Below are 16,209 nucleotides of genomic sequence, written 5' to 3' on the forward strand. Positions count from 1 at the left end.
GACTATAATGCTTGAACACTCTCACTTAGCCATAAAATTCTATAATTTTAAATTTCGGCGAAGCCCGTAGTGTTCGGAAGACCGAGTTCGGGGCGCTATCCATGCCTAGGCCGGACAAAGCCGACTCCTCGCTCTAAGCGGCATAAGTCTTTAGGGACTCGAAAACCTCTCGAACAGCGACCAGCTCTCGCCTCATCATGACGGTCAGTTTTAGCTTTCTCTACTGAGGTGCTTAGCCCAGCTCAACTGGGGCACAATCGCAGTAGTTCTCCTAGTGCTACCTTAGCCGATATAATGGAACGTAAGGTACCAAAACATAGGAGCCGGGCAAACCCAACTATTGACCCAAGACATGATTCGGAGCCGATGCATATAATGCTATAAGTTCGGGGTGCCGCACTTGTGAAAGTGTTCGGACTTCTCTCACCATGTTGTGGGGTACTTAAGCCCCTGGCGTATTGGCCGTACCAAAGTGTACGGGTGCAATATGTCATTAATGAACATATATTCGTAAAAAAGAGGTAATGCAATAATAGACGGAAGCTATGCATTGTTTATTTAAAAAAGCTGTGATCAAAGCAGAACGATACAAATAGCGCGATAAGCAAAAGATGGGACTATCAAATATGTCCTTTCCAGGGGCGAGCTACGGAATGTTATGCGAAACAGGTATACTGCTCGTTATAGAGACCACCTTAGAGTTCCGTAGTGCGGCGTAGCTTTCTGCTTCCCTGGTTGTATCGTTTGTGCGGCAATTGTACTGCTGGACAAGCCCTCCGAAGAATGGAGTCCTGAAAATAAGAGAAAATTATGAAATCAGCAGCCCCTAGTGCGGTTTAAGCCGCGTTTCGGGTGTGCCGTGATGGTGCCCCTCCCCCTGTGCCCTGGTATTTCTAGAGCATAGTTATGTACGCGCAACACTGGTTTCGCAAGTTTGCGAGGGCTGGGGTTGGGGCCGCATTTCTACGCTTGCTCGGAACATGCCAGGTGTTCTTGTTGTAGGTTACTCTAGGCGCGCTTGACGGTGTCCAGACGTTTAATGGCCGGAATGGAGAATTGCCTTGAGAGGCTGCTTTGTACTTCTGCTGTGATAGCCACCGTATGCTCCTCTGTTCGGAGAGAGCTTTCGGTGTTTCCATTGACCGTGATGACTCCTCGAGGGCCTGGCATCTTGAGCTTGAGGTATGTGTAGTGCGGCTTCGCATTGAATTTGGCAAATGCGGTTCGCCCGAGCAGTGCGTGATAGCCACTGCGGAATGGGACTATGTCAAGATTAACTCCTCGCTTCGGAAATTATCCGGAGATCCGAAGACCACTTCAAGTGTAACTAAGCCTGTACAGTTGGCTTCTACACCTAGTATGACGCCTTTAAAGGTCGTTCTGGTGGGTTTAATCCTCGAGGGATCGATGCCCATTTTCCGCACTGTATCCTGCTAAAGCAGGTTCAGGCTGCTGCCGCCGTCCATAAGGACTCTAGTGAGGTGAAATCCGTCAATAATTGGGTCTAGAACCAATGCGGCGAATTCGCCACGACGGATGCTAGTGGGGTGGTCCCTTCGATCAAAAGTGATCGGGCAGGAAGACCATGGGTTGAACTTTGGGGCGACTGGCTCCATCGCGTATACGTCCCGGACGTGGGTTGCGTATATCATGTTCACCGTCCGCACTTGTGGGGGAAAACCTTTCTGTCCACTGTTGTTCGGCGGCCGGGGCTCCTCCTCGTCATCACTATGCAGCCCCTTGTCTCTGCTTTCGGCGTTTAACTTGCCTGCCTGCTTGAACACCCAACAATCCTTGTTGGTGTGATTGGCTAGTTTTTCGGGGGTGCCATGTATCTGGCATGAGCGGTCGAGTATTCGGTCCAAACTGGACGGGCCCGGAGTATTTCTTTTGAATGGCTTTTTCCGCTGACCGGGTTTAGAGCCTCTGAATCCGGCATTAACTGCCATATCCTTAGCATTGTCGCCGTTAATGTGGCGCTTTTGCTTGTTGCGACGCGACCTGCCACTGCTGTCCTTGGTATCCGAATTACCGGGGCTCTTGGTCATGTTATTGCTGCGAGCTGGCCAGCTGTCTTCTCCCGCACAAAAGCGGGTCATAAGTGTCGTGAGGGCTGCCATAGATTTCGGCTTTTCCTGTCCTACGTGCCGTGCAAGCCACTTGTCGCGGATGTTATGCTTGAAGGCTGCTAGGGCCTCTGTGTCTGGACAGTCGACGATTTGATTTTTCTTGGTTAGGAACCGTGTCCAGAATTGTCTGGCCGATTCCTCTGGCTGCTGAATTATGTGGCTTAGGTCATCGGCGTCTGGTGGTCGCACATAAGTGCCCTGGAAATTGTCGAGGAGTGCAGCTTCCAGGTCCTCCCAACAACCAATTGATTCTGCTGGCAAGCTGTTAAGCTAATGCCGGGCTGGTCCTTTAAGCTTGAGTGGGAGGTATTTGATGGCGTGTAGGTCATCATCGCGGGCCATGTGGATATGAAGGAGATAGTCCTCGATCCATACCGCAGGATCTGTTGTGCCATCGTATGATTCGATGTTCATGGGTTTGAAACCCTCGGGGATTTGATGATCCATTACTTCATCTGTGAAGCATAGTGGGTGTGCGGTGCCTCTGTATTGGGCTACATCACGACGCAGCTCAAACGAGCTTTATCTACTGTGTTTGGCCCGACCGGATTTATTGTATCCGGCGTGACGAGTACCATCTCGAGCCGTGGGACGCCCACGTGATCCGTAGATCGATCTTGTTTGCCTTGCCTTGTCCTCTAATATATCTCGCAGGTCTGGCGCATTTTCCCATGCCTTGCTGGTTTTTGAGCGGCGCCGGGGTGCGGCTTGAGTGGAGGGCCGAGAGGCCTCTCTGTCGCGGCCACGGGGTGGCCGGTCGGCCGCATCATGCGTTGGTGATGTAGTTTTAAGTGCTTCCTCCTCTAATTGGGGTAGCAACCTGCGCTTTGGGTAGCTCTTGGAGGGGCGTTTGAGTTCATACTCTTCGGCCGCAAGGACTTCAATCCATCTGTCGGCTAGCAAATCTTGATCAGCTCTAAGCTGTTGCTATTTTTTCTTGAGGCTGCTCGCCGTGGCCATAAGCCTGCATTTGAAACGCTCTTGTTCGACGGGATCCTCCGGCACGACAAATTCGTCGTCGTCGAGGCTTGCCTCGTCTTCGAAGGGAGGCATATAATTATCGTCCTCGACCTCTCTGTCTGCCGCTCTCTCATGAGGGCTGGCTTCTCTATCCTCCTGTGCTGAATCTTGCTGGAGGTGGTTGTCTTCGGCACTGTCCGGGGTGTTATTATCCCTCGTGCCAGAATCACCATTTTTGTTTTGGCGGGATTTAGAGCAGCGCCGCTGACGCCGGCGCTTAGGCTGCTTCTTGGAGGGGTCATCCTCCGCTGTTCCATCACCATTGCCTTCTTTTGGGGTGTCCACCATGTATATATCATACGATGAGGTGGCTTTCCAGTGCCCTGTAGGCGCTGGTTCTTGATCGTCTCCTGCATCGGCGTCCATACCGTCAATGTCTTCGGAGTCGAAGTCTAGCATGTCGGTTAAATCATCGACAGTGGCTATGAAGTGGGTGGTGGGTGGGCTTTGAATTTCTTCATCATCCGCATCCCAACATTGTTGACCATAGTCCGGCCAGGGCTCTCCTGACAAAGAGAGAGATTTTAGTGAATTCAGAATATCGCCGAAGGGCGAGTGCTAAAAGATGTCCGCGGCGGTGAACTCCATGTTCGGCGCCCAATCGGGTTCGACCGGTCGGGGCACGGAGGGCTCTGGAGAGGAGTCCGGCTCCTTGGAGTCACGGGCTTCACAGAGAATAGGGCTGGTGTTCGGCTCGATCGCCGTAGAGATTGCAGCCCCGGAGGCAGTGTCTAACCACCCATCCTTGGTTGGTGTGATCGGCTCCGAGCTAGGGGTCGAAGCGGACACAGGTGCGGCCTCCAGGGCACTGGCAGAGCTAAATCATGCCCATCGTGACAGTGCGGCGCGCTCGGTTGTGGCTCGAATTCGTCGAAGATCAAGTCTCCGCGGATGTCGGCCATGTAGTTCGAACTTCCAAATCTGACCTGATGGCCAGGGGCGTAGCTTTCGATCTGCTCCAGATGACCAAGCGAATTGGCCCGCAGTGCAAAGCCACCGAATACGAAGATCTATCCGGAGAGAAAAGTCTCACCCTAGATCGCATCGCCGTTGATGATCGGAGAAGCCATCGGGCCTAAAAGTGACGACATAGAGGAACTCTCAATGAAAGCACCAATGTCGGTGTCAAAACCGGTGGATCTCGGGTAGGGGGTCCCGAACTGTGCGTCTAGGTCGGATGGTAACAGGAGGCAGGGGACACGATGTTTTACCCAGGTTCGGGCCCTCTTGATGGAGGTAAAACCCTACGTCCTGCTTGATTAATATTGATGATATGGGTAGTACAAGAGTAGATCTACCACGAGATCAGAGAGGCTAAACCCTAGAAGCTAGCCCATGGTATGATTGTTGTTCGTCCTATGGACTAAAACTCTCCGGTTTATATAGACACCGGAGAGGGCTAGGGTTACACAGAGTTGGTTACAATGGTAGGAGATCTACATATCCGTATCGCCAAGCTTGCCTTCCACGCTAAGGAAAGTCCCTTCCGGACACGGGACGAAGTCTTCAATCTTGTATCTTCATAGTCCAGGAGTCCGGCCGAAGGTATAGTCCGGCCATCCGGACACCCCCTAACCCAGGACTCCCTCACCGGGCGTGCCACGAGGAGTAGACTCCAGACAAACCAGATAAGTTCATACATGGAACCCACCTATTGCCACGACACGAGACCTTCGCAGCGGCTTTGTTGCAGCAATGTCGCCTCCCTTTCTTGCCTCTTCACGGTTGCTTGGGTGCTAAGGGGGACCTCCTGAGCATCGCGCCTCGGGAGCTCTTACCGGACTTCAGGCCATTCACCTCCTGTCCTTGACCACGGCATCTCGACCTGGCATACCAGCGACGACTGCAGCCTGCCTGGGTACCGGGACCTGTCAGCGTAGAGCATCAAGCCATCACGAGGATAGAAAGGGGAGACTGAGCCGAAGCGGGCCTTGCTGCTTCCGCTACCCTGCTGTGGCGATACTCTCTTCCTTTCCCATTCTAAGGCAGCCGCTTAAGCGCTAAAGGGGACCTTGTGAGCATCGTGCCTCAGGAGCTCTTACTGGACTTCGGGCCGCTCACCTCCTGGCCTTAACCACGGCATCACGACCTGGCATACCAGCGACGGCTGCAGCCTGCCTGGGGACCGGGACCTGTCAGTGTAGAGCATCAAGCCACCGCAGGATTGGAAAGGGGAGGTCGAGCCTCGGCAGGATATGCGCCCATGCAATTCCATAACAAGACCATATATATGCAAAATACATTACATACCCTTTACACGCCCCCACGGGGTGCTTCATGATTCTTCGCAGGGAACCAGAACAAGAACTAAGAGGCATCCTATCTACACCCTCCCGTGGCGGACGCCATCATCAACAGTGGGCCATGGGAGGCCAGCACCGACCCCATCTAGATCAGCGGCGGCGGCTGGACGCCGCGGCCCTGCTCCGAGCTCGGCGGGAGCTTGGCGGCACGTAGCTATCGTCGCTCATCTCCGCAGACTTCAAGGGCTCAGGAGAGTCACTGGACCACCACGAGTCGCCGTTGTCGCTGGAGGAGCTGCAGGCAAGACCAGTGGAGGGCCCTGCGCCCGCTCCAACATCGTCCTGGTGACCTCCTTCAGGGCAGCACTCCAGGTGGCGGCCTTCCTCGTCGAAGACCTTGAAGAACAACATGGAGGCGCCATCGTACTCGAAGTGGATCGCGAAGGCGCCCTCCATGCGGCAGACCCAGGCAATCTCACCCCAGCCTCGGGTCATGAAGATCTTCCCGGAGGCGACGGTTCCAATCTCCGCTCCGGTTGCCGGGGCGTTGCAGTCAGCATGCTACAGCCAAAGTTCACAAACGTCCCTCGGCGGCACCTCGGCGGCGAAGAACGGTGGGAGGCGTATCCAGGTGCTTGGTGGCATCGCCGCCCACAACACGAACTCACGCGACGAGTCCACGACATGGACCCCCGGGGCGACGGCGTGTGTCCCCGCGGCGCTGAAACCACTGCCGCAGTGCGGGCGGCGCCGCTCGTCGCTCCGCCCTCCTGAGCCCTCGGCTCTGGACTTAAGCTTCTTACGAGCCTTTCCTTTCTCTTCAGCGGATAACCTTCGGATGGGCGCCATTGCTGCAAGCGATGGAGCAAGGAGGAAGAAGCAAGTGAACCAAGAAGAGATGGGCGACGGGGGCTCTGCCCCCCTCCCCATTTATAGCGGAAGAAGGCCAACTGGCGCCCCCACGATCACAGGTAATGATGATTTTCCTTGCATGTCGCAGGGACTTGTCAAGTCGAACAGTTGCCGAGGTGGCGTGGGGAAGCGAAGACGCCCATGACCAATCAACCACCACACGACAATCAAGGCTGCGGGCTTTTGGGGCCCGCGGTGCTCTGTTCTTGATCCTTTGGCTTCGCCTCGAAGCCAAGCCCGAGCGCGCCTTGGGCCCGGGGGCTACTGTCGGCGTTCTGGGAACGGGGGTCCCCAGACTTGCCTGCCTACGGCCCATGGTGTGGCTGTGCTGGCAGGTCTGTACGGCCCATCATCATCAACAAGGCATTCAAGACCCTTGCGAGGCGGATGACGCAAGACCTCATCAGGAGCGGCCTCACCAGGCTGCCTCGCGAGGAACGGAGATATCAAGGCGGGGCGAACCTCGCGAGGCTCTCGTGACGTGAGCCATGACGATCGACACCAGGCAGGCGCCAACGCGCCCAGCGTCCTTGTTTCCTCTTTGGTGCTAAGGAGGCAAGCGTAGGGGCGGAGTACTGACGCATCAGGCAAAGGTTTCCATATCAGTGCAACGAGAGCAAGCCCAAAAGGACGGCAAGACGGAGGTCACCATGGAGCCCCAGAGGACGTCACCACCAGAACCTTTGGCAGGCGAAGACCACCTTTTGTCAGGATAGCTTGTACTAGCTGTCCCCTTTCAAATTGGCAGCCGTTGTTGGCTCCTTTCCCGCTCAATATTTGGGGAGAGGACCAGGGCCTATATAAGTAGGACTAGCCACCATCGAAAGGGGGAGCTCAACTGATTCAGAGGCATCTCACCTGATCCTTAGCCACACCAACCACAAGAACACCTCAACCTCAGGAGGTTGTTCTTCCCCTTGTACTGTTCTTCATCAGCCCAAGAGGCAATCCACCACCACCACACTGGAGTAGGGTATTACACCACATTGGTGGCCCGAACCAGTATAAACCTTGTGCCTTTGTGTTGCGAGTGTGTCGAGTTCGTCCGCGAGACCTTAGCGAGCTAGGGCGTAGATCGGAAGGAGGGAAAGAACTTCGCGCGCACCCCAGAGTTCAAACCTCAAGGGTTTGCCGGAACCCATGATCCGACAATCTCCCCCCGGGGGGTTCCGGTAACCCCCCGGTACTCTGATACGTACCTGATACATTCTGAAACACTTCCGGTGTCCGAATACTATCATCCAATATATCAATCTTTACCTCTCGACTATTTCGAGACTCCTCGTCATGTCCGTGATCTCATTCGGGACTCTGAACAATCTTCGGTCACCAAAACACATAACTCATAACACAAATCGTCATCGAACGTTAAGCGTGCAGACCCTACGGGTTCAAGAACTATGTAGAGATGACCGAGACATATCTCCGGTCAATAACCAATAGCGGAACCTGGATCCTCATATTGGTTCCTACATATTCTACGAAGATCTTTATCGGTCCAACCGCAATGACAACATACGTCATTCCCTTTGTCATCGGTATGTTACTTGCCCGAGATTCGATCGCCGGTATCTTCATACCTAGTTCAATCTCGTTACCGGCAAGTCTCTTTACTTGTTCCGTAGTACATCATCCCGCAACTAACTCATTAGTAACATTGCTTGCAAGGCTTATCATGATGTGCATTACCGAGAGGGCCCAGAGATACCTCTCCGATACTCGAAGTGACAAATCCTAATCTCGATCTATGCCAACCCAACAAAAACCTTCGGAGATACCTGTAGAGCATCTTTATAATCACCCAGTTATGTTGTGACGTTGATAGCACACAAGGTATTGCTCCGGTATTCAGGAGTTACATAATCTCATAGTCAAAGGAATATGTATAAGTCATGAAGAAAGCAATAGCAATAAAACTTAACGATCATTATGCTAAGCTAGCGGATGGGTCTTGTCCATCACATCATTCTCCTAATGATGTGATCCCATTTATCAAATGACAACACATGTCTATGGTTAGGAAACTTAACCATCTTTGATTAATGAGCTAGTCTATTAGAGGCTTACTAGGGACACATTGTTTTGTCTATGTATCCACACGTGTATCAAGTTTCCGGTTAATACAATTCTAGCATGAATAAGAAATATTTATCATGATATAAGGAAATATAAATAACAACTTTATTATTACCTCCAGGGCATATTTCCTTCAGTCTCCCACTTGCACTAGAGTCAATAATCTAGTTCACATCGCCATGTGAATAATACCTATAGTTCACATCGCCATATGATTAACACATATAGTTCACATCACCATGTGACCAACACCCAAAGGGTTTACTAGAGTCAATAATCTAGTTCACATCGTCATGTGATTAACACCCAAAGAGTAATAAGGTGTGATCATGTTTTTCTTGTGAGAGAAGTTTAGTCAATGGGTCTGCCACATTCAGATCCGTATGTATTTTGAAAATTTCTATGTCTACAATGCCTTGTATGGAGCTACTCTAGCTAATTACTCCCACTTTCAATATGTATCCAGATCAAGACTCAGAGTCATCCAGATCGATGTCAAAGCTTGCATCGACGTAACTCTTCATGACGAACTCTTTATCACCTCCATAACCGAGAAACATTTCCTTACTCCTCTTTAGGTACCTAAGGATAATTTTGACCGTTGTCCAGTGATCTAATCCTGGATCACTATTGTACCCCCTTGTCAAACTCATGGCAAGGCACGCAACATGTCTGGTACACAGCATGGCATACTTTATAGAACCTATGACTGAGGCATAGGGAATGACTTTCATTCTCTCTATATATTATGTCGTGGTCGGGTTTTGAGTCTTACTCAAGTTCACACCTTGTAACACAGGCAAGAACCATTTCTTTGACTGATCCATTTTGAACTACTTCAAAACTTTATCAAGGTATGTGCTTTGTGAAAGTCCTATCAAGCATCTTGATCTATCTCTATATATATATTGATGCCCAATATATAAGCAGCTTCACCGAGGTCTTTCATTGAAAAATTCTTATTCAAGTATCCTTTTATGCTATCCATAAATTATATATGATTCCTGACCAACAATATGTCATCCACATATAATATCAGAAATGCTACAGGCCTCCCACTCACTTTCTTGTAAATACAGACTTCACCATAAGTTTGTATAAAACCATATGCTTTGATCACCTCATCAAAGCGTATATTCCAACTCCGAGATGCTTGCATCAGTCCATAGATGGATCGCTGGAGTTTGCACACTTTGTTAGCACCTTTAGGATTGACAAAACCTTCTGGTTGCATCATATACAACTCTTCTTTAAGAAATCCATTAAGGAATGCAGTTTTGACATCTGTTTGCCAGATTTCATAAAATGTGGAAATTGCTAACATGATTCGGACAGACTTAAGCACCGCTACGAGTGAGAAAATCTCATCGTAGTCAACACCTTGAACTTGTCGAAAACCTTTTGCGACAAGTCGAGCTTTGTAGATAGTAACACTACCATCAGTGTCCGTCTTCCTCTTGAAGATCCATTTATTCTTAATGGCTTGCCGATCATCGAGCAAGTCAACCAAAGTCCATACTTTGTTCTCATACATGGATCCCATCTCAGATTTCATGCCCTCAAGCCATTTTACGGAATTTTGGCTCATCATCGCTTCCTCATAGATCCTAGGTTCGTCATGGTCTAGTAACATGACTTCCAGAACAGGATTACCGTACCACTCTAGTGCGGAATGCACTATGGTTGACCTATGAGGTTCGGTAGTAACTTGGTCTGAAATTTCATGATCATCATCATTAGCTTCCTCTCTAATTGGTGTAGGCATCACGGGAACAGTTTTCTGTGATGAGTTGCTTTCCAATTCGAGAGAAGGTACAATTACCTCATCAAGTTCTACTTTCCTCCCACTCACTTCTTTTGAGAGAAACTCCTTCTCTAGAAAGGATCCATTCTTAGCAATAAATATCTTGCCTTCGGATCTGTGATAGAAGGTGTACCCAATAGTTTCTTTTGGGTATCCTTTGAAGATGCACTTCTCTGATTTGCATTCAAGCTTATCAGGCTGAAGCTTTATCACATAAGCATCGCAACCCAAAACTTTAAGAAACTACAACTTAGGTTTCTTCCCAAACCATAGTTCATATGGTGTCGTCTGAACGGATTTACATGGTGCCCTATTTAACATGAATGTAGGTATCTCTAATGCATAACCCTAAACGATAGTGGTAAATCAGTAAGAGACATCATATATCGGACCATATCTAATAAAGTACGGTTGCGACGTTCGGACACACCATTACGTTGTGGTGTTCTAGGTGGCGTGAGTTGTGAAACTATTCCACATTGTTTTAAATGAAGGCCAAACTCGTAACTCAAATATATGCCTCGGCGATCAGATCGTAGAAACTTTATTATGTTGTTACTATGATTCTCCACTTCACTCTAAAATTCTTTGAACTTCTCAAATGCTTCAGACTTGTGTTTCATTAAGTAGATATACCTATATCTGCTCAAATCATCTGTGAAGGTCAGAAAATAACGATTCCTGCCGCGAACCTCAACACTCATCGGACCGCATACCTCGGTATGTATTATTTCCAATAAGTCATTAGCTCGCTCCATTCTTCCAGAGAACGGAGTTTTAGTCATCTTGCCCATGAGGCATGGTTCGCAAGTATCAAATGATTCATAATCAAGTGATTCCAAAAGCCCATCTGCATGGAGTTTCTTCATGCGCTTTACACCAATATGACCTAAACGGCAATGCCACAAGTATGTTGCACTATCATTATCAACTTTGCACCTTTTGGCATCAATTTTATGAATATGTGTATCACTACGATCGAGATTCAATAAACCATTCACATTGGGTGTATGACCATATAAGGTTTTATTCATGTAAACAGAACAACAATTATTCTTTGACTTAAGGGAATAACCATATTGCAATAATCATGATCAAATTATATTCATGCTCAACACATACACAAATAACATTCATTTAAGGTTCACACTAATCCCAAAGGTAGAGGGAGTGTACGATGGTGTTCGTATCAACCTTGGAATTATCTCCAACACACATCATCACCTCGTCCTTAACTAGTCTCTGTTCATTTTGCAACTCCCGATTCGAGTTACTAAATTTAGCAAATGAACCGGTATCAAATACCCACGGGTTGCTATGAACACTAGTAAAGTACACATCAATAATCTGTATATCAAATATACCTTTGTTCACTTTGCCATCCTTCTTATCCGCCAAATATTTGGGGCAGTTCCACTTCTAGTGACCATTTCCTTTGCAGTAGAAAAACTCAGTTTCAGGCTTGGGTCTAGCTTTGGGCTTCTTCATGGGAGTGACAACTTGCTTGCCATTCTTCTTGAAGTTTCCTTTCTTTCCCTTTGCCCTTTTTCTTGTAACTAGTGGTCTTGTTAACCATCAACACTTGATGCTCCTTCTTGATTTCTACCTCCGTAGCTTTGAGCATTGCGAAGAGCTCAGGAATAGTCTTATCCATCCCTTGCATATTATAGTTCATCATGAAGCCTTTGTAGCTTGGTGGCAGTGATTGAAGAACTCTGTCAATAACACTATCATCCAGAATATTAACTCCCAGCTGAGTCAAGTGGTTATGGTACCCAGACATTCTGATTATGTGTTCACTGACAGAATTGTTCTCCTCCATCTTGTAGCTATAGAACTTGTTGGAGACTTCATATCTCTCAACTCGGGCATTTGCTTCAAATATTAACTTCAACTCTTGGAACATCTCATATGGTCCATGACGTTCAAAACATTTTTGAAGTCCCAGTTCTGAGCCATAAAGCATGGTTCACTAAACTATCAAGTAGTCATCATACCGAGCTTGTCAAACGTTCATAACATCTGCATCTTCTCCTGCAATAGGTCTGTCACCCAGCGGTGCATCAAGGACATAATTCTTCTGTGCAGCAATGAGGATAATCCTCTGATCACGGACCCAGTCTACATCATTGCTACTATCATCTTTCAACTTAGTTTTCTCTAGGAACATATCAAAATTAAAAACAGGGAGCTAAACGCGAGCTATTGATCTACAACATAGATATGCAAATACTATCAGGACTAAGTTCATGATAAATTAAGTTCAGTTAATCATATTACTTAAGAACTCCCACTTAGATAGACACCCCTCGAGTCATCTAAATGATCACGTGATTCATATCAACTAAACCATGTCTGATCTTCACGTGAGATGGAGTAGTTTTCAATGGTGAACATCTCTATGTTGATCATATCTACTATATGATTCACGTTCGACCTTTCGGTCTTAGTGTTCCGAGGCCATGTCTGTACATGCTAGGCCCATCAAGTTTAACCCGAATATTCCACACGTGCAAAACTGTCTTGCACCCGTTGTATGTGAACATAGAGCTTATCACACCCGATCATCATGCGGTGTCTCGGCATGACGAACGGTCGCAACGGTGCATACTCTTGGAGAACATTTATACCTTGAAATTTTAGTGAGGGATCATCTTATAATGCTACCGACGAACTAAGCAAAATAAGATGCATAAAAGATAAACATCACATGCAATCAAAATATGTGACATGATATGGCCATCATCATCTTGTGCCTTTGATCTCCATCTCCAAAGCACCGTCATGATCTCCATCGTCACCGGCTTGACACCTTGATATCCATCGTAGCATCGTTGTCATCTCGCAACTATTGCTTCTACAACTATCACTAACGCAAAGTGATAAAGTAAAGCAATTACATGGCGATTGCATTTCATACAATAAAGTGACAACCATAAGGCTCCTGCCAGTTGCCGATAACTTTTACAAAACATGATCACCTCATACAACAACGTATATCACATCATGTCTTGACCATATCACATCACAACATGTCGTGCAAAAACAAGTTAGATGTCCTCTACTTTGTTGTTGCAAGTTTTACGTGGCTGCTACGGGCTTCTAGTAAGAACCGTTCTTACCTACGCATCAAAACCACTATGATGTTTCGTCAAATTTTTTGTTTTAACCTTCAACAAGGACCGGGCATAGTCAAATTTGATTCAACTAAATTTGTAGAAACAGACACCCGCCAGCCACCTTTATGCAAAACAAGTTGCATGTCTGTTGGTGGAACCGGTCTCATGAACGTGGTCATGTAAGGTTGGTCCGGGCCGCTTCATCCAACAATACCGCCAAATCAAAATAAGACGTTGGTGGTAAGCAGTAAGACTATCATCGCCCACAACTCTTTGTGTTCTATTCATGCATATCATCTACACATAGACCTGGCTCGGATGCCACTTTTGGGGTGTGTAGCATGCAATTTCAAGAAAAATCCTACGATCACGCAAGATCTATCTAGGAGATGCATAGCAACGAGAGGGGGGGAGTGTGTCCATGTACCCTTGTAGACCAAAAGCGGAAGTGTTAGCTTAACGCGGTTGATGTAGTCAAATGTCTTCTCCATTCAACCGATCAAGCACCAAACATACAGCACCTCCGGGTTCTGCACACGTTTAGCTCGATGACGTCCCTCGAACTCTTGGTCCAGCAAAGTGTCGAGGGAGAGTTTCGTCTACACGACAGTGTGGTGACGGTGATGGTGAAGTGATCCGCGTAGGGCTTCGCCTAAGCACTACGACAATATGACTCGAGGAGTAAATGACGGAGGGGGGCACCGCACACGGCTAAGAACAATTGATGTGTGTTAGAGGTTCCCCCCCGCCCCCATATATAAAGGAGGGAGAGGGGAGGAGGCCGGCCTAGGGGCTCGCCAAGTGGGAGGAGTCCCACTTGGACTCCTAGTCCAAGTCGCCCCCTTACTTTTATCGGAGAGGGAAAGGGGGAAGGAGAGGGAGAAGGAGAAGGAAAGGGGGGTCGCACCCCCTCCCATGGTCCAATTCGGACTCCTCCCTTGGAGGGGGGCACCCTTATGGGCTGCCTTGCCTCCCTCCTATGGCCCATAGGGCCCATATCTTCCCCCGAGGGGTTCTGGTAACCCCCCAGTGCTCCGATACGTACCCGATACATTCCAAAACACTTCCGGTGTCCGAATACAATCATCCAACATATCAATCTTTACCTCTCGACCATTTAGAGACTCCTCATCATGTCCGTGATCTCATCCGGGACTCCGAACAATATTCGGTCACCAAAACACATAACTCATAATACAAATCGTCATTGAACGTTAAGCGTGCGGACCCTACGGGTTCGAGAACTATGTAGACCTGACCGAGACATATCTCCGGTCAATAATCAATAGTGAAACCTAGATGCTCATATTGGTTCCTACATATTCTACGAAGATATTTGTCGGTCAAACTGCAATGACAACATACGTCATTCCGTTTGTCATCGGTATGTTACTTGCCCGAGATTCGATCATCGGTACCTTCATACCTAGTTCAATCTCGTTACTGGCAAGTCTCTTTACTCGTTCTGTAATACATCATCCCGCAACCAACTCATTAGTCACATTGCTTACAAGGCTTATCATGATGTGCATTACCGAGAGGGCCCAGAGATACCTCTCTGATGTCTACTACGCAACCTTCTTCTTGTAGACACGTGTTGGGACTCCAAGCGCAGAGTTTTGTAGGATAGTAGCAAATTTCCCTCAAGTGGATGACCTAAGGCTTATCAATTTGTGGGAGGCGTAGGATGAAGATGGTCTGTCTCAAACAACCCTGCAACCAAATAACAAAGAGTCTCTTGTATCCCCAACACACCCAATACCATGGTAAATTTTACAGGTGCACTAGTTCGGCGAAGAGATGGTGATACAAGTGCAATATGGATGGTAGATATAGGTTTTTGTAATCTGAAAATATAAAAACAGCAAGGTAACTAACGGTAAAAGTGAGCGAAAATGGTATTGCAATGCTAGGAAATAAGGCCTAGGGTTCAAACTTTCACTAGTGCAAGTTCTCTCAACAATGATAACATAATTAGATCGTATAACAATCCCTCAACGTGCAACAAAGAGTCACTCCAAAGTCACTAATAGCGGAGAACAAACGAAGAGATTATTGTAGGGTACGAAACCACCTCAAAGTTATTCCTTCTGATTGATCTATTGGGCTATTCCTATAAGTGTCACATACAACCCTAGAGTTCGTACTGAAATAACACCTTAAGACACACATCAACCAAAACCCTAATGTCACCTAGATACTCCAATGTCACCACAAGTATACGCAGGTTTGATTATATGATATGCATCACACAATCTCAGATTCATATATTCAAACCAACACAAAGAACTTCAAAGAGTGCCCCAAAGTTTCTACCGGAGAATCAAGACAAAAACGTGTGCCAACCCCTATGCATAAGTTCACAAGGTACATAACCCGCAGGTTGATCACCAAAATATACATCAAGTAGATCACATGAATATCCCATTGTCACCACAGATAAGCACATGCAAGACATACATCAAGTGTTCTCAAATCCTTAAAGATTCAATCCGATAAGATAACTTCAACGGGAAAACTCAATCCATTACAAGAAGATAGAGGGGGAGAAACATCATAAGATCAAACTATAATAGCAAAGCTCACGGTACATCAAGATCGTGCCAAATCAAGAACACAAGAGAGAGAGAGACATCAAATGCATAGCTACATGTACATACCCTCAGCCTCGAGGGTGAACTACTCCCTCCTGATCATGGAGAGCGTCGGGATGATGAAGATGTTCACCGGTGATGATTCCCCCTCCGGCAGGGTGCTGGAATAGGGTCCTGATTGGTTTTTGGTGGCTACTGAGGCTTGCGGCGGCAGAACTCCCGATCTCCATTCTGTTCTGGAGGTTTGGAGATATATAAGAGGTGTTGGCGTCGAGAACAAGTCAGGGGAGTCCAAGATGGGCCCACAAGGTC

The sequence above is a fragment of the Triticum dicoccoides genome, chromosome 3A (assembly GCF_002162155.2).
Source record: "Triticum dicoccoides isolate Atlit2015 ecotype Zavitan chromosome 3A, WEW_v2.0, whole genome shotgun sequence".
In the NCBI taxonomy this organism is placed as follows: domain Eukaryota; kingdom Viridiplantae; phylum Streptophyta; class Magnoliopsida; order Poales; family Poaceae; genus Triticum; species Triticum dicoccoides.